Source organism: Monodon monoceros, unplaced genomic scaffold, assembly GCF_005190385.1.
Source record: "Monodon monoceros isolate NGI ecotype Baffin Bay Population unplaced genomic scaffold, NGI_Narwhal_1 Super_Scaffold_18, whole genome shotgun sequence".
NCBI lineage: Eukaryota > Metazoa > Chordata > Mammalia > Artiodactyla > Monodontidae > Monodon > Monodon monoceros.
Window position 1 is genome coordinate 175,701,296 of NW_021703774.1, and position 16,909 is coordinate 175,718,204.

The window sequence follows — 16,909 nt, forward strand, 5'->3', positions numbered from 1 at the left end:
GCAGCTGGCTCCACGGGCAGCCACAGTGTGTGCCGTACAAGCAGTGGCACCCACCACGTGGGTGCAGATGGAATGTGGGGGGCAGGCTGGTGTGGAGCTGGGGTGCCACCTCCGGAGTCCTCAGAGTGGAGCTGGGGTGCCCACGTCTGGAGTCCTCAGAGTGGAGCTGGGGTGCCACCTCCGGAGTCCTCAGACTGCACGTGGGGACGTGAGTAGCCGGGGTGGGAAGGGACCAGCCCTGCCCTGTCCTTGGGCTCCTGGCTCTGCTCTGCCTCTTCTCCTGCACCCAGAGCTGCATCACAGGTGAGGGGCAGGTAAAGGTGAGTCCCTCATTCAGGAGTGCAGGCCAGGCAACAGGTAGGTCTACAAAAGTTATGTAGATGCTGAAATAGTGGACGGCGATAAATAGTGCCTGTGTGCTACATTAGTTGCCCAGACTTGGAAAGCAAACCTCCCTGCGGTCGTGGGACCCCCAACTGCAGCCTCGGCTGACCCTGCCCTGACCACTCCCATCTGGGCTAACCACCCTGTCTTCTCCAAGGCTTCGGAGGCCCCCAAGTTTCTCCTACCTGCATCCCCCCTTCCCTTGGCCTCACCCCGCTCTCCTGGGAACCCTGTGCTTACACTCCACCCTTTCCTGTCTAGACCACAGCGAGGGGCTTTTGTCACCTCCCGGAGAACAGGCTTTCCCACCCTGGCTCTCACCACCACCCCGTCCCACCAAATGCTAAGTAAGATCAATTACCCACCCACAAGCTGCCCACACGTATTTCACTGGAGCCCCGTTCAGCCTCGTGGCTGCCGGTGTGTTTCTAAGAGACCAGTCGAGGGCGAATCTGCAGAGAAGACGGGACTCTGCTCGGCCAGAGGTGTCAGGTGGGGCCGCGCACCTGCCCTCCTGTTCAGCCTGGGACAGGTGGTGTCTGGAAGCCACTCCTCTCTGCGTTTCTCCCCAGTACGGTCGGAGAGCCGGCTGCTTACAAGAGATGCCAAGGGAACACGGATGTGCTGAGAGCAATGGTCTGGACACCTGAGCCCTCTGGGGCCCAAAGAGACCCGGCAGGGGCTGTGGGAGGGAATGGGGGCAGAGCCCAGAAGCAAAGGAAATGACCCTAAAGTGATGCACTAGAAAGAGTGGCGCCGGGGCCAGAGGAGAGGCGGCTTGGGGCCAGGGGAGCATCTTCTTCAAGTACCTGAGGGCCCATCTCGTTACAGAGAGTAGATGCCAGGGATGCCCTGAGGGGCTGAGCCGTGCAACAAGGGGCGAGCAGCCGCACAGAACCCCCCACCCTCACGCCCCACTTTGGTCCGCCTGCCCCTCCTTTCGCTTGTGGAGCACCTGTCCAGTGCTGTGAGGCTGTGTGTCCCACCCTGGCCGCGCTCTTCCGGCAGGGAGACAGGCCCAGGCAGAGAGAGCAGCCTTGTGTCCAGGGCATGCCGACCGACCAGGGAAGAGTGGGTGCAGGGGCCCGAGGCCCTCGAGCCCTGCTCTGGGTGTCTGGCCTGGCCAAGGGACTGGCCTCTCGGCAGGAAAGGGGAGCTGCCAATGAGAAGCAACAAATTGCTCCACTGGACTCCCAGTTGCGACCAGAAGAGCGTTCCCAGCAGGCACGTCCTCAGTGGGAGCCAGGCACTGTCCCCAGGCCACGGTGGCCGGAGAGGCAGGCTGGTGGCCAAGCCCCCTGGACTCAGAAGTCCAAGGCCAGGACGTGCACCAGGGCCCCAGGACGGTGCTTCCAACCAGGGCTGGGCTCCCGGGCTGGGCCACCTCCCCTTCCAGCTTTCCAGGACCATCCCTCCCAGGACGTTCCTTCCAGGAAGAGAGAGGGTGTTTTTTCTGGTTTTCTTGTTTTATTTTTTGGCCACGCCACGCGGCCTGCGAGATCTTAGTTCCCTGACCAGGAATCGAACCCGTGCCCCTGCAGTAGAAGCGCAGAGTCTTAACCACTGGACCGCCAGGGAAGTCCCAAGAGAGGGTGTTAAGCCTTTCCCATCCGATGACACGAACGTTCGAATTCTGTGAACTGGGAGTGCTGCTAACCTTCACGGTGACAATGATGACAACAGACACAGCAACGCGACACCCAACACCTGCTAGAGCTAAACGTTTCCTGTGTGTTATTCCACTGAATTCCCGCAGGGACCTTATGGGAAAGGGGCTATATCCCCATTTCCCAGATGAAAAAACCTGACCCTTCCAATGGCAACTCGCCCCAGGCTAGCGGCGGGGCTGGGAGCTGAACCCTCCAAGGTCACAAGTCACAAGGGCAGGCACGTGTCCCCAGCCCCAGGGATGGAGGAGGCGGCCCTGGGGGAGGAGTCTTTGCGGATCTGAAGGCCCCCCATAAATGGCCCCAACAGCAGAAAGGGGCTTTCCGCGTATTATCTGCAAAAAAAGCCAAGTGAGAGGGAGGGAGAAGAAACGCAATAAAAGCAAAGATAAATTGTGTTGAAGACAAGATGGCAGGAAGATGGATCTCGCTGGAAATTCCTTCTGACTGGACTCTGAAAGGATCAGAGCAGTTTTCGTCCCAAGATTAAGCAAAATTGTTTTCCGTCATAACCTCCTACCCCTCTGTGTCCAATCTCCTGCTCTCATTTCTATGCCACGTGCATTTTAAAGTCTATTTTGCAGCTGTCTGTCTGTGTGTGTTGGGTGAAGGACGCTGCCTCTAGCTTGTGGAGCCCAGAGGCCTCATGGCCTGGCTTGGGGGGAAACAGAGACCAGATAGAAGTGGCGGTTCTTAATAAGGGATTGGACTTGGGATGTGGAGGTGAGAAGAAATTAGGATTATGACGTCTCCGGGCTGGGGACTGAGAGGATAGTGATGCTGCTACAACTACGGGAGAGAAAGAAGTCAGTCTTGGTGGTGTGGGTGGCAAGGGGCTTGGAGGATGGGAGGTAAGCGGCTCTGGTCTGAGCGTGTTCAGAACATGGAGACCCTGGGAAGGAAGGAGGCCAAGGGCAGGGTCCCAGGGGACCTGGACATGGAGGAGAAGCCAGCAAAGGAGACTGGGAACCAAAAGGGTAGCAAGATAAGAGGGAACCAGGAGGTAGCATGGTGGAAACCATGGCAACGAGTCTCCAGGCATAAGTGGGCAGCACCACCGAACACCACGGAAGGACACGCCGGCGAGGGCTGAAAAGCCATTGGACTTGGCAGTCGGGAGATCTCAGAGCGCCTCCGGTGGCCTGTGTGGGGCTGGAGCTGCAGGAGGAACCCCACCCGCGGGAGCAGGGCGTTTGCACAGTATCTCGGCGACTCTTCCGCCCGGGGGGACGCTCTGTCGTATTTCTCTGCACCCTTGGGAGGCTGGCTGAATGGTCACCTGCTGCAGGTGGCACAGCTGGCAAGGGTAGGGCTGGGCCTCCAAACATGCTGGTCCCCTGTCAGAGTGCATGCTCCTTGCAGGCGGAAGTGCGGGCACCGCCAAGCAGGAGGCCTGGGAGAACGGAGGGGGCCAGGGAAGAGATGAGGTGAGGCCCCAGCAGCAGGGCTGAAGACCAGCCACAGCTGGAAACCACATGTCGGGGCCGGGCCCTCGGCAAGGCTGGCATTGCCTCCACCCCACCTCACCATCAGGGAGGCTTAGGGGCTGCAGCCTCCCAGAGGACAGTGCCGCGTGCCAGCCTCTGGTCGCTGCATCCCTCTCTTGTGCTGAGCAGCTCAGCTGGATGGCGGCTGAGGTTCCTGAGGTCAAGGGGGTCGGCGGAACTCCACACGGGATGGTTACTAAGCTCTGCATCACGGGTCTGTGAAATGGACTCAAAACCATGTGGACGATTCAGGGCAGACTGGTCCCAGATGGAAAGATGGGCTCAAAAATGCAGCTTTTCTGACAACAGGTCATCTTCCGGTGTGCAACGTCCCCCAGCCCATCACAGGGCCGGGCATCAGCGCCTCTGCTCGACAACGGTCACCGTGAAAGTAGCTTTCCCAAGGGGTCTGCCTTTAGCTCGCTCACGGTGTGCAGGAGCCTCGGGGAGTGAAGGACAGGCTTCGGAGGGGCCCTTCAGAGGGAACTCTGAGGGAGGCACGGGGGTGTGATGCCAGGGGGCGCCCAGAGTCGTGTGCAGCCCGGAACTTCTGAGTGAGTGAGCCTCGGGCACGTGGCAAGATGTGCAAACTGCACGCGACGGTGCAGAACCGCCGGCTAAGCCCCGGGTTTCCAATCAGACAGTCAGAAGCACTTGGGGCCAGGAGGGCAGGATGTGGATGGGAGTGGCGGGCAGGGTGGGGCCCGAGCTGAGCTTTGCGGGGAGGGCAGGGGGTGGAAAGGCACCCCAAAGTCACTTTGGAAACTGGAGAGTGCTGACCCCACAGGAGAGGTGAGTACGGCATCAGCTCAACACACGACCAGGTCGTTGCCCGGTCGAGCACTTTGGGGGGCATCTCCAAGCAGCTGGCATGGCCTCACCAGCCCATGTCCCTGGGGTCTGCTGCTCCTCCTCGTGCAGCTGCTTCTTCAACTGCCCGCTCCGGGCTGCGCAGTGGCCTCTCAGGACCCTCCCCAGTCTGCCTGGTTCCCCTCACTTCAAGCACTGGCGTGTGGGCAGGAAATTTAAACATCACAGACATCCCCACAGAGATGCTATCCAAACAGCAAGGCTGAAATAAACATATTAAAGTTGAAATGTAAAACGCCTGGAGCAAATGTCTACGCAGCTTTATTTGCTCTAGAAATATTGCTTGCTGCTGTCCAGCTAAAATCAAGTGTCCTGTTAATAGCAAACAGACAACAGGGACAGGGGGACAGTAAGTGGGGATAGAGGGCAGGGCCCTACAGTCAGGGAGGCACTAGCACCCCCTGAGGCTGGGAGGCCCCAATGTCCCCCAGGTAGAGTACAGTCTCCTGCAGCTGGGGCTCACCACTGGGTGTCCCGGGTCTATCCCCAGCCTGTGAACAGTTCCCAGACAGAGGTCCCCACTGTGGGGACAGGCAGAGTCCCACTGTGGCCTGGGATGTGGTCAGACGTGTCCCCGGACTCCTTTTACCCCTTGCCACTTACGTCTGGTCATAAAAGATCCCAGCCTCACCTGCTCCGTTCAGCCCCTCCGGATGCAACAGATTCAGGGCTCCAATGAGGGTGTGAAGAAGGCTAGCAGGGCGGGCCTTTCACGGCTCCCATCCCAGGGCTGCGGTACGTGCCTGTGGGTGTGCAAAGCACCAGCCATTTCTCCTCGGACCAAACATTCTTCCTAAATGGGAGCTGGACTGGCAGGTGTCCCGGGGACCCCACCCCGTCCTGACAGCCTATGGAATGACCTTCTGGCCAGCCCGCCTCACACTCAGGGCCTGGGGGTCCCATCAGGCCCTGAGTTGGAAATTAAGGCAGCAGCTTCTAAGTCAGGAGGGGGCAGGCAGGGGTCCTGGAGAGGGAGGCTCCCACAGGGGATGAAGCCCCCTTTTAATACAAAGGCTGCTTAACCTCAGATCTCAAGTCTTCAGAAGGGCTTTGAGAAGCGGGCATCCCCCAAAGGACAGTAGGGGGCACCAGACCCCCTTAGAGGCACGGGGCAGGAGAGAGAAGCTGCCCTAAGGGAGGCTGAGACTCGGGGAGGGGAGGCAGGTGTCTGTTTGTTGGGGGCGGCCAGGAGCTGGAGGCCAAGCAGCTCAGGGTCCCTGCCAGGCGCCCAAAGCCACAGCCGTGCTCCTGACTAAGGCCGCGCGCACGCCTGGTCGCACACTGCAGTGATTGATGGGGTTTTCCGGTCTGTGATTTAGCACACCTACACTTGACTATTCCTATCCTAATTAAATTAACAAAAAATTAAGAGTGACAAAATGGCAAAGATGTACTGATTTATCTAATGTGTGCCCTTGCGGCTTAAATGGGCACAAACTCCTTTTAACTGGGAATGAAATAAAGGGGAATATCAGGCGTTTGAGCTACGTGTTTGCTAAAAAATTAGCCCTGGATCAGCAGAGGCTCTCCACGGCCCACACACTCATTGGTATGGATCATCGCACAGCGCCGGGGCCTGCACTGCAGTGTCGAAGAACCAGATCGAGGCACTCAGGACGCGCACCAGCTGAGGGCCTCAGCCCCGGAGGATCCTGGCCACTTTCTCTCCGTGAGAAGCAATGACTATACACTGTGCTGCAGGCGGGCTTCTAGACTGCTGGATGGAGCCATGACTGCCTTTTGATATACCCTGCCCCCGCCACACGCCCTGCATAGAAGCCTTCCCATGGAGGCTTCCAGAAAGGGGAGCCACGGCTCTCCCATGCCTCCTCTCCCTTTCCAGGTCCCACGTGGGGAGTAGGGGAGCAGACAAGCCCAGCCCTGCAGCCCAGATCCCTTTTGCTAATCCACTGCATTTACCCTGCCCTGCGGTCACCTTTGGATGTGTTTGCTCCATGCCATACTGGGGGAATGGAGGCAGAGATTCTCTCCGTTCCTCTCTGCGCACACGGCACCAAGGGTAGTGCTTGGCACACAGCGGAGACTCAATAACCCCGTACAATCAACACCATCATCGCCACCGTCTTCCTCGTCTTTCTCAGTGTCACCATCTCCATCATCATGGCCACCATCTCCTTCATCATTATCACTCCCGTCCCTTCCCGTCAGTTAGCAGCAGCGGCAGCAGCAACGTCTTCACCACCCTGAGCCAGTGCTTACGTTGGCTTTACTCTGTGCCATATGCTATTTGAAGTGCTTCAAATGTAGTAACTTACTTTAATGCTCTCAATAACCCTATGAAGTAGGTATACTATTATTTACCCCCATTTTACAGATGAGAAGACTGAAGGGCGAAGAAGTTAGCCCATGTTGTACAGGATTAGTTAATGGGCTAGTGAGAGACAGAACCAGGATCTTAACCAGTTTGAATCTCTCTGTCTTAAGGGTTCATGCTCTGGGTCACTGTACTACATGGTGTTAAATGACCGAGAAAGATTAAATGAACAAACAGGCACGTAAGTGCATGCATGAACGTTCAGCAGATGTCAAGGAGCCTTAGGGAATAGAGGATGCTTTTCTCACTATTTATATTTGGGAACAAGGTCCATCTTGGCCCTCCTTCTTCCTTTCCAGTGGCAAAGGTCTCAGTTTGTCAGTGATGTAGGGTTGGGACCCACACTCTTGGGGCACTGTGTGTTTTTGCAGTGCCATTTATAAGTAAGCGTGTCCTTGTTTTGTGATAATGTGATGTCCTCGATTCTTTGCCCCATAGAACGCCAAGCTCCATACAAGCAAAGAGGTGGCGTGTCTGTTCATCACTACATTCCAGTGCTTAGCACAATGCCTGGCACATAGGAGGTGCTTAGTAAATCGAAACAGGTTTTATAAATAAATGAACTAACAGGCAAAAGAGAAGCATTTCCTCCAAATTTCTTAGACTCACCATTGGAGATATATATATATATCCATTCCTATATCCGTGTGTCCATGTGTCCGTGTGTGTGTGTGTGTGTGTGTGTGTGTGTGTGTGTGTGTTGGCTAATAAATCACTGGAACAAAGTGGTATGTACTTAATGTTCTATGTCAAATGTTGTTTCTCTTTTATTCTTCCCATGTGAAAGAATGTGTATAAACATAGGAGAAATGAAGAGAGCACTGGATTTGATATCAGAGGGATGCGCTGAGTCCTTGGGCCAGCCTCTCTACTGGGGGGGGCAGCCTCGCTACTGGGGGGCCAGCCTCTCTACTTGGGGGGCAGCCTCTCTACTGGGGGGGCAGCCTCTCTACTGGGGGGCAGCCTCTCTACTGGGGGGGGGCCAGCCTCTCTACTGGGTGGGGCAGCCTCTCTACTGGGGGCGGCCAGCCTCTCTACCGGGGGGGACCAGCCTCTCTACTGGCAGGGGGCAAGAAGACCTACACACTGAGTTACTGTGGAATTTAAGTGAGGCCAGGTGTGTAGACATGTTGTGTAAACTACAAAGTGTAAAATAAATTACATGGTTTACCAAGTCCCTATCCCTAGTAATGGAGCCTGGCCTCAGACTGAAGAATTAGAGGTTGTACTTATCCTGGGAACGATGTTAATTCTCACCGTTTGTTGAGCCTTTGCTTACAAAAGGCCCTACACTACACATTGAAGACATTCTTATGTATTCTCCATGACAATCCTCTCAAGTACCAGTATTTACCTAATTTTATGGATAAAGGCATGATATTCAGAAGGCAGATCCTAATTCACCCAAGGTAAACAGCTAGCTTGCATCTAGGTCTCCACGGCAGAGACAGCCATCTGCACCTCTTTATCCATTCTCTTCTTCCTTGAGTACCAGAACCCCCAAATTTAATTGGGCAAATGGCCATCCAGAATGAAGACTACATTTCCCAGCTTCTTTTGCAGCTAGATCTAGTTGTAACTGAGTTGTGGCCAATGGGAGATAGGTAGAACTATTGTTCTCCCCTTTCTTGCTGCTGGAAGGCAGGCACTATGGCTTGAGCTCAAGCAGCTACCTTGTGCCATGAGGTGGGAGACGTGTATTAGGATGGTGATGCTGGGTTACGGGAAGCCAAGACTCTGATCAGCCACCAGCTGCCGTGCTGGCTCTGGATTCCCTAACCAAGCTTTTCCAAGGCAGGGAAATCAAACTATTCTACTTAAGCCATTGCTGTTTTGGGGTTTTGGGTCACTTGCAGCTGAAGTTCTCTTAACTAATATGGTCTGTCTGACTCCACAGCACATTTTTTTAACCACTTCCTTTAGAAAGCAGCTTACCTTCATCATCCTTCCAAGACCTCAGGACATTATGACAAAGCCCGTGGCACAGTGTCTGGCTCAGAGTGAATGCTCGATAAAGGCTAACTAACCACTGCTCTCGTTGCTCTAGCTACTGCTGCTGCTATGTGCAAACATGTGTCCCCTGAGCGCTCTGTTTAGCAATCCAGAGGGACTGCATCAAGTTGCTGGGCGGGCGAGACCGTTTTCATTAAGCCCCAAATGCTCACCCTGTCTGGCATCTGAAAGGAAGACTCTGATTTCAGCTCCAGAAAGAGTCCTCAAACTCTTTGCACCAATTGTGTTTTTATGCCAGAGTCTTACTTAGGCGTGATGGAATTAGGCTATAAAGAGGGAGAATTTTTTCAGCTCGGCAATCCCAGTGGAAGGGTGGCCAGAAACGGTGAAATGTGACCTCACTGGGCCACATCTTAAGGACGCCCAAGGAGAGGGACATGCCAGGCAGATAGACACTAACTCTCTGAGCTTGCAGGAAAATGAACCCAAAGGTCTCTCGGAAAACTCTTTTGCAAAACCCAGATTTCCATATAAATAATAGACATGTCAGAACATATGATGTCTGAGTTTTGGTACTTATCCTAAGAGCTGAATGTACAGTCTGTAATAATTTTCTCAAATTCTAGAGAAGCTTCCGCAGACTCTGTCCTCAGCACCGGCTTTGGGCAATTAATTAAATTGCCTTTTTCTTTCCCAAAGTGGTGACTGCTGATTAAGAATTGCCCTTTCCACCCCGCTCACTCGGGTGGCCATCTTTCTGCCTGGCTGCGGCCTCATCACGTCTCTGCCGGAGAACACAAGACAGACAGACGCGGAGAGGCTTTCTCGGCTCCCAGATGGCGTACGGTTTGAACAGTGAAAACTCAGGGAAACATTTCCCTGGAAGGAGAGGTGAGGAAAGACAAACAGGAAAACTGAAAGATCAAAGTGAGGAATCAGAAACAGAGACAGTAAGAAGTTCAAGTCCCCTTTCAGACGTCCACTGCCCTTGCCTTCTAGGGAATTCTGCTGACCGAGAGGTCCAGTTGGCACTTCAGAATGCCCTGATGAGAACCCAGCAGGAGGAAGACCCATAGGTAGAGAAAGTGCTTTGTTTTACAGTTTCCTGGGCACCAGCAGACTTTTCTGCCACCAGCTCGAAATATGAGACGCTGGTGTTTGTTTCCAGCTCCCTGAATTTAAATTACATCACCAAGGAAGAACCTTCCCGAAGGAAACGAATCTCTGCAGGTAATGATCCCTCACAATGGACTTCAAGCTGTAATAAAAATATAACTTGAATGTTAAAGGTGAATTGGAATTAAGGATCCTATCACCTGGGTTGCTCCACAGCACAATAAAAAAAAAACAACTTATTTCACTGCCAACGGCAAGTCTCCTGCGACACCTCTTTGAAAACCAACTATTTCCGAAAGTCGAGTTAGAAAAACACATGCGCTCTAGGGTATAAAGAAAGCTGCACTGTGTATAAAATGTAATGCTGAGCGGTAGATCTTAGTATATTGACATTATAAAAACTGGGTAGCAATGGGAAATAATATTTGTACAAAGGTGGCAAACATAAATGCCAAACCTGCAGGCACATTTATAAACCCTGTCACGCATTGTGGCATTTCACCACCAGGATGCTAAAAAGAGCCGGGCAAGGAGGTCCCCCGTGGCGCCACCCGAGGCACACGAACCGCTGTCAGAGCGCCTCTGTGGGCCGGGCACCGGGGCTGCCTGTGCACGACGGGTGCTGGAGGAGAGTCTGTGTGAGACATGAGCTCAGGAAGAGTGGGAATACACTTGTGCCAGAAAGCCAGGCCTTGGCGCTGGGGCTTCCTGCTCTGAGCGCCTACAGAGCCACGAGCCTTCCCACCAGTTCAGTGCTGACTCGGGCTCTGATTTTTTTCTTTTTAATTGACGTCAAATTCACATAGCATAAAATTCACTGTTTTGAAGCGTGCAGTTCGGCGGCATCAAGCACACTGGCAACGTTGCGAAACCATCAGCATTACGTAGTTCCAAAACAGTCTCATCACCCCCAGAGAAACCCATCCCTGTCTGTCATGTGCTCCCCTCCCCCTCCCCCCCCCACCCCCGGCAACCACCAATCTGCCTTCAGTCTCTGAATTTACTTATACTGGATACTTCACAGGAATGGAATCATAGAATTCGTGACCTTTTGCGTCTGGCTTCTCTAATCGGCATCACTTGTTTGAGGTCATCCACGTTGTAGCATGTGTCGGTACCTCATTCCCCTTGATGAGTGAATGATGGTCCGTGGTATGGAGAGACCACATTTATTTATCCATTCTTCAGTGGAGGGGCATTTGGTTGCTTCCACCTTTTAGCTCTTCCAATTATTTAACGCAGCTTTGTTCTCTCTCCGAATCAAGCCCTCTCTGGCAGAGCAAAGGGGGTTAGTTCCACGTAAGCCCACCAAGCTTCATTTGCTGAATGAATAAATAAAGAGAGGTGCTCAAGGGGACAGGTTGAACGCCTTTCCGGCATTTATTCCACCCCCCGCCCCACTGTGTAACAATCATAACAGTTGGGGAATTTCCTCTTATGCCATCTTCCAGGATAGAGTCAGATGTGATTGAGCCAGGGCTTGGCAAACTTTTTCTGTAAAAGCTCAGCTAGGACATATTTTGAGCTTTGTAGGCAATACAGTTTCTGTTTACCGTCTCAGTTTTGCAGTCATACACAATGTGTAAACAAATGGCTATGGTTATGTTTCAAAAAAACTTTATTTACAAAAGCGGAGGCAGGCTGGATTTGGTCGATGGGCCATGGTTTGTCAACCCTTAGTATAAACTAACTGCATCTTCTCAGCCACAGTGATTGGTTCCAGTGGTCAGGTGACCTAATTGATCCAATCAGAGTGAAGCCCAGAACTTTTTGCTCCGTGGTTTGCTTTTCTTTTGGACACTGGAGTGTGGGTTTGTAAAGCCTGAAATACCTACAGCCGTTTTATTGATATGAGGAAAGCCAGCCAGGGATACAGAAAACAAGGAGGAGGGAAGCATTGAGAAGATCAAGAGAACATGACCAGAGTCTTGATCAAGCCATGCCTGAAGTCCCCTCTTTATCTGGACTTTCACTGCCTAACGTATATATTTTGCCCTTACACATTTATTACTTGTTTCTCTCCCCATTACGAGGATTTTGTTAATTGCTATATTCCTAAAGCTTAGCACTTTTTAAGTGCTTAGCAAAAATTTGCCAGATGAATGAATGCTTGGAGATTTTCAGATCTCTCCTGAAGCAGAGGGTGAAGAGAGGGGGTGGGGGGAATGAGCCAGAACAGCTCACACTCCCCTGTGAATCCACCAGGCGGGTGCTCTCCATGTGCTGGGACCGGGCTGGGGGCTTGCTGACGGTGCCGCCCTGCCACAGCAGAGCCTTCTTCAGAACAGACGTGCAGCAGGGGCCAAGTCTGTGATCCAACCTGTGATCTCATTCACAAGAGCCTTCAGACTCGGGCTCAGGATAAAGCAGCCCCGGGGAGCGGCACCCATCTGAGAGGCAGTTTCGTTCATACGGGCAGGCGGTAATCAGAGCTGGGCAGAACCTGGCTCCTGTCTCCAGGGCAAAAACGGTGCCAGGTCCGGAGAGCAGACGGTGCCTACAGTCAGACGGACCTGGGGTCAAACCCCAGCTCCATGGGGCTACAGTTTCTTCCTCCTCTGGCCTGGAGTATAAGGTGGGTCTGTTCACCCCTACCTCTTAGGAGGGCAGTACCATCAAGGGCGGACGCGGTGGCAGGGATGCACACAGTCCCTATCAACCCCCTGCACCCCCATGAGCTGGCCAGCACAGAAGGACCAGTTTGCCCCGTTGTGGCCTGACTCAATTGGGCAACCCCTCTGCCCCCACTTTGTAGACCAGCTCCAGGTACCAGGCCAGGGTCAGCAAGTCGATGGCACACCCCGCCTGGCGCTCAGGTGTGGTAGCAGCACATGCTCCTCCTTAGCCCTGGAACTGGCTGCTAGCTTCATTCTCGCAGTTGAGGACAGAACACAATGCAGGGCTTTCACTTAGATGCTTCCCAAGCAGGCAGGCAGCTGTCAATGCCGGACAAGCATACAGGCCCGGCGAGAGTGGAGGCCCCTTGCTGTCCAGGGATACCCAGACCCAGCTGGGTGATGGAAGAAGCAAAAATAAATTCATAATCAAATAAATAAATAAAGAGTTGTATTCTTGCTATTCCTACTTCTGCAGTTTGAGACATTTCTGCACTGAGGTGGCCAGGATGCTGTGAATAAACAAGACCCACGGGAGCCCTTGGGTGACCTTGAAATATTTATTCGGCCTCCCCATTAGCGTTTTAAAAGCCAAGGACTCACGGGCTCCCGGTCCAAGGCAGGCAGGCCCCCTGGTAGGGCTGCTCCCGAAGGAAGGGCCCACTTAGGAAAGCAGAAGGTGGGCCCTGCCCTCAGCCCCCCAACTCCATCCTCCCAGGGCCCTCTCCCCTGGACCCTGTCTCTGCTGACAAAGGGGGGCTTGGAGAAAGCTGGTCCTGTCGAGATATTTGCCTTAATCAGTGGAAAGACCATAATGGTGTGAAACATCAGACCCTCAAATTCACAAACAAACCCAAGTCTCACGACTCTTGCCCGGAACAGGGGCCCCCGTATTTATCACCATTCTCCGGTGTGGGTAACCGCAGGTTCCCTACCCGGAGGAGCTGGGGCTATGAACTGGGGCCAGGCCTGTGCGGGGAGCGGGGAAGATGCATCATGACGGCCGAGCTCCTCGGCAAACCCGCCTGTCCCTACCGGGCGCAGCCCCTGCGGCTGGGTTCTTCGCCAACACGCTTATTACCTGCATCCACCCCAGACCCCCAGTGGCAACCAGGGAGCGCCCGAGGCCAGGTTGCCGTAGCAACAGTTACTCTTTGAAACAGGATTTTGCTTCCCCTGGGTGAGGTGACCCAGCACCCTGTCAGACTCAGTGGGCTGTGGTCGACGGTGGGTGGGGGGCAGTGGTCGACGGTGGGTGGGGGGCAGTGGGGCGGCCAAGGACCGGGCTGAGTGACCCCTTGCCAGCTGCTTGGAGGCCGAGGACAATGGCCCTGATCGCACGGGTGCCTTCTCTGACTGTGCCCCAAAGTGCCCCTTCTCAGAGAAGGTCTCCTCGGCTCTCTCAGCACCTCCAGTGGAAATGACACAGGCCACAGACTCATTAGACCTCTGCTTCTAGAATCTTCCAGAACCTTCTAGTAACACACAGCTCTATCAAGGAGCCCTCCCTGAAAGCACACTGCTGAAAACACAGGTTGCAGGGAGGAAAGGAAACCGTGCTGCATCTCTGGTTCACGCAGCTGGGCTGGTGGCTATCTGCCAGTTATTTTGCATGAATGTGGGCTAGTGGGTGGGCCTAGAGAATGCCCCTCCCTTCCTAGGGTCCTCCATTGCCTCCTTCTTTTTCTTTAATACGTAGTTACAGGCATACTTTTTTTGGTTTTGTTTTGTTTTTTTGTTTTTTTAGTGGTATGTGGGCCTCTCACTGCTGCGGCCTCTCCCGTTGTGGAGCACAGGCTCCGGACGCGCAGGCTCAGCGGCCATGGCTCATGGGCCCGGCCGCTCCGCGGCATGTGGGATCCTCCCGGACCGGGGCACGAACCCGCGTCCCCTGCACCAGCAGGCGGACTCTCAACCACTGCGCCACCAGGGAAGCCCCAGGCATACGTTTTTTGTATTTGTTTTTGGCTGCGTTGGGTCTTCGTTGCTGTGTGCGGGCTTTCCCTAGTTGCGGCGAGCGGAGGCTACTCTTTGTTGCAGTGCGTGGGCTTCTCATCGCGGTGGCTTCTCTTGTTGCGGAGCACGGGCTCTATGCGCGCAGGCTTCAGTAGTTGTGGCACGCGGGCTCCGTAGTCATGGCGCATGGGCTTAGTTGCTCTGCAGCATGTGAGGTCTTCCCAGACCAGGGATCAAACCTGTGTCCCCTGTGTTGGCAAGCGGATTCTTAACCACTGCACTACCAGGGAAGTCCAGGAGCCTCCTTCTTAACCTAGGAGCCATTCCACCAATATGTGCAGAGCCTCTGTCCCGGGGAATGCCCGAAGACTTCTCGAACCTTCCCACCTCCACCCAAGTGAGCCTGAGACGGAGCAAATTGCTTCTGTGTTCAGGAGAAGCAGGTACTCAGGGTTTTCTTGCTGTTGTCAGTAGCTCCTTCCATCTCTCTACACCTGCGGCCTCTGCCGGCTCCTTTCCTGTTTGCCCCAGGATCGCAACAATTCCCTTTTATGTGGAATGTGAAAGTTCTTCCATTTCCAGTTTGAGGCTATTACTCTGACTTCCCCTCTCTCGGCAGTCCGTGAATTTTCTAACATGGAGAAAACAAGGTGCTGTTACATGTGCGCGTGTGCACACACACACACTCACAACTTGGCCCAGCCCTGAGTGGTGGTATTGAAGAACGGCTCTATTAGAATTGCATCTCCGAGGGGGAGCAAGAAGTATGGACAGGGCGCACCCTCGCTGCCTGTGCTGAGGTGGGCGGTTTTCCCTCAGGGACCCAGCTGCTTCCTGGGCGATTTGTCAATGCCACGTGCTAACCCGAGGCTGCGGTTGACAGCGGCGGCTGAGAGGCAGTTTCGGGCCATCTCCCTCGAAGGGGTCACTGGTCGGGACCCCTTCCCGCTCTTCTGGACTTTGCCGAGCTCAGAGCAGCCAGTCACCCCTGTTCATGCCACCTGTGGGAGTGTTCTTTATTACCCCAGGAAATTGAGGCTGTCCAATGGTGAGGGAGGGATAAATCACGGTTCTCAGCTAACTGGAGTAGTGCGGATCTGCTGCAGACGCTGCCTTTTATCAGCAGTGCAAATAATGAAGATCCCACGCGCTGGGGACAGTGAACTGAGCCACTGCACTACTGATGGGGTGTTTGTACAACTCTGTGAGTTATGTTTCAAAGCCAGGCTCTGTTAAAGATGCAGAGCCCTTTTCAGAGGCAAAAAGACTAATACTGCTCTTCAGATAATTTATAAGTTTCCCCACAAGGCAGAGAAGCAAAGTTGTCTGGGAGCAGGCAATCGTTGTTTGGGGTAGGGGGCGAGGAGGACTGAATCCACAGGCGATCAAATCCTGCCTTTGTCTCCTTACGCCGCAGCTTTGCCGGTGGTCTTCTAGCCCAGCGATTTTGCCCCCCACCCCTGCCAGGAACACTTGGCAAAGGCTGGAGACACTCTTGGTTATCAGGACTTGGTGGGGGAGGTAGAGATGCTCCAGTGGGTGGAGGCCAGTGGGTGGACACCAAGGATGGTGCTGACCATCGTTCAGTGCACAGACAGCCTCCACTGCAAAGACTCATCCAGCCCCAAAGGTTGACGGTGTCAGGGTTGAGAAAGTCTAGACTAAAAGTCCCTGTTGCATTTCCTCCTGCTGGCTATGCGGGGGTGTGCAGGGAGCCAGCCAGGACCTTTGGCCTGTCCACGTGGGACACAGGCTGATTACGAAGCCCTGGAGCCATCAAGGGCACTGCAGAACCACCATGCGAGCCCACGGCCACTTCAGTGGCGTCTTGCCGCCTTGGAACAGGAGGTGCAGCCACCAAAAACTGGAAGCCGTGCAGGGTGGTGGCTAAGACGCGTGGCTCTGGACAGCTGCTCTGGGTTCAGATCTTGGCCTGGCTGTCGATTGGCTGTGCAACCTGAAGCCGCTTGTTTAATCCTCCCAAGCTTCACTCCCATGCCAGGGAGGTGATAAGCACACACCTGCCTTATAGGGCTGCTGCGGGTGATCAATGAGCTCATACGTGAAAAGCACTTACGAAAGCGCTGGCAGCTTGGCGCTCAATGAATGCAGGCTCTTATAATTATTAACACGGATGACGATGAAGTTGATTGAGAAACACACAGAGCTCCTGTTTAAGGCCAAGTAAGAAAGTGAGACACCAAATCATGTGCTTGTTATGCCTGCAACTGCCCGGCAACGAAGCTGCGGTAGACCCAGCCCAGGAAGGATGTGCATGGCTGCTAGGGGATGGGCCAGGGTGTAGACTTTTGGATAGCTGTCTTTGGAAAAAGAAATTAAATGCTAGTTAAGTAAATAAAATCACATACCGTAAACACACCACATTGGAATCTTCACCAAAAAAAATCACCATCATTTTCAGTCTTAGAAGGAGTTTTACCTGGATTTGTGTTTATTGGCATAAAGCGGGTCTGGGCTCCCCCCCAGTGGAGCCTGCAATGGCCTTGCCATACTGGAAGGGAATGC

The 16,909-nt window shown here is 53.9% G+C and overlaps 1 protein-coding gene across 6 annotated transcripts in view; it reads right to left on the minus strand.

Annotated features, from left to right (window-relative positions):
- The window catches only part of CAMTA1 (calmodulin binding transcription activator 1), an 823,330-nt gene that overhangs the window by 313,793 nt on the left and 492,628 nt on the right, over positions 1-16,909 (minus strand). The window lies entirely within an intron of this gene.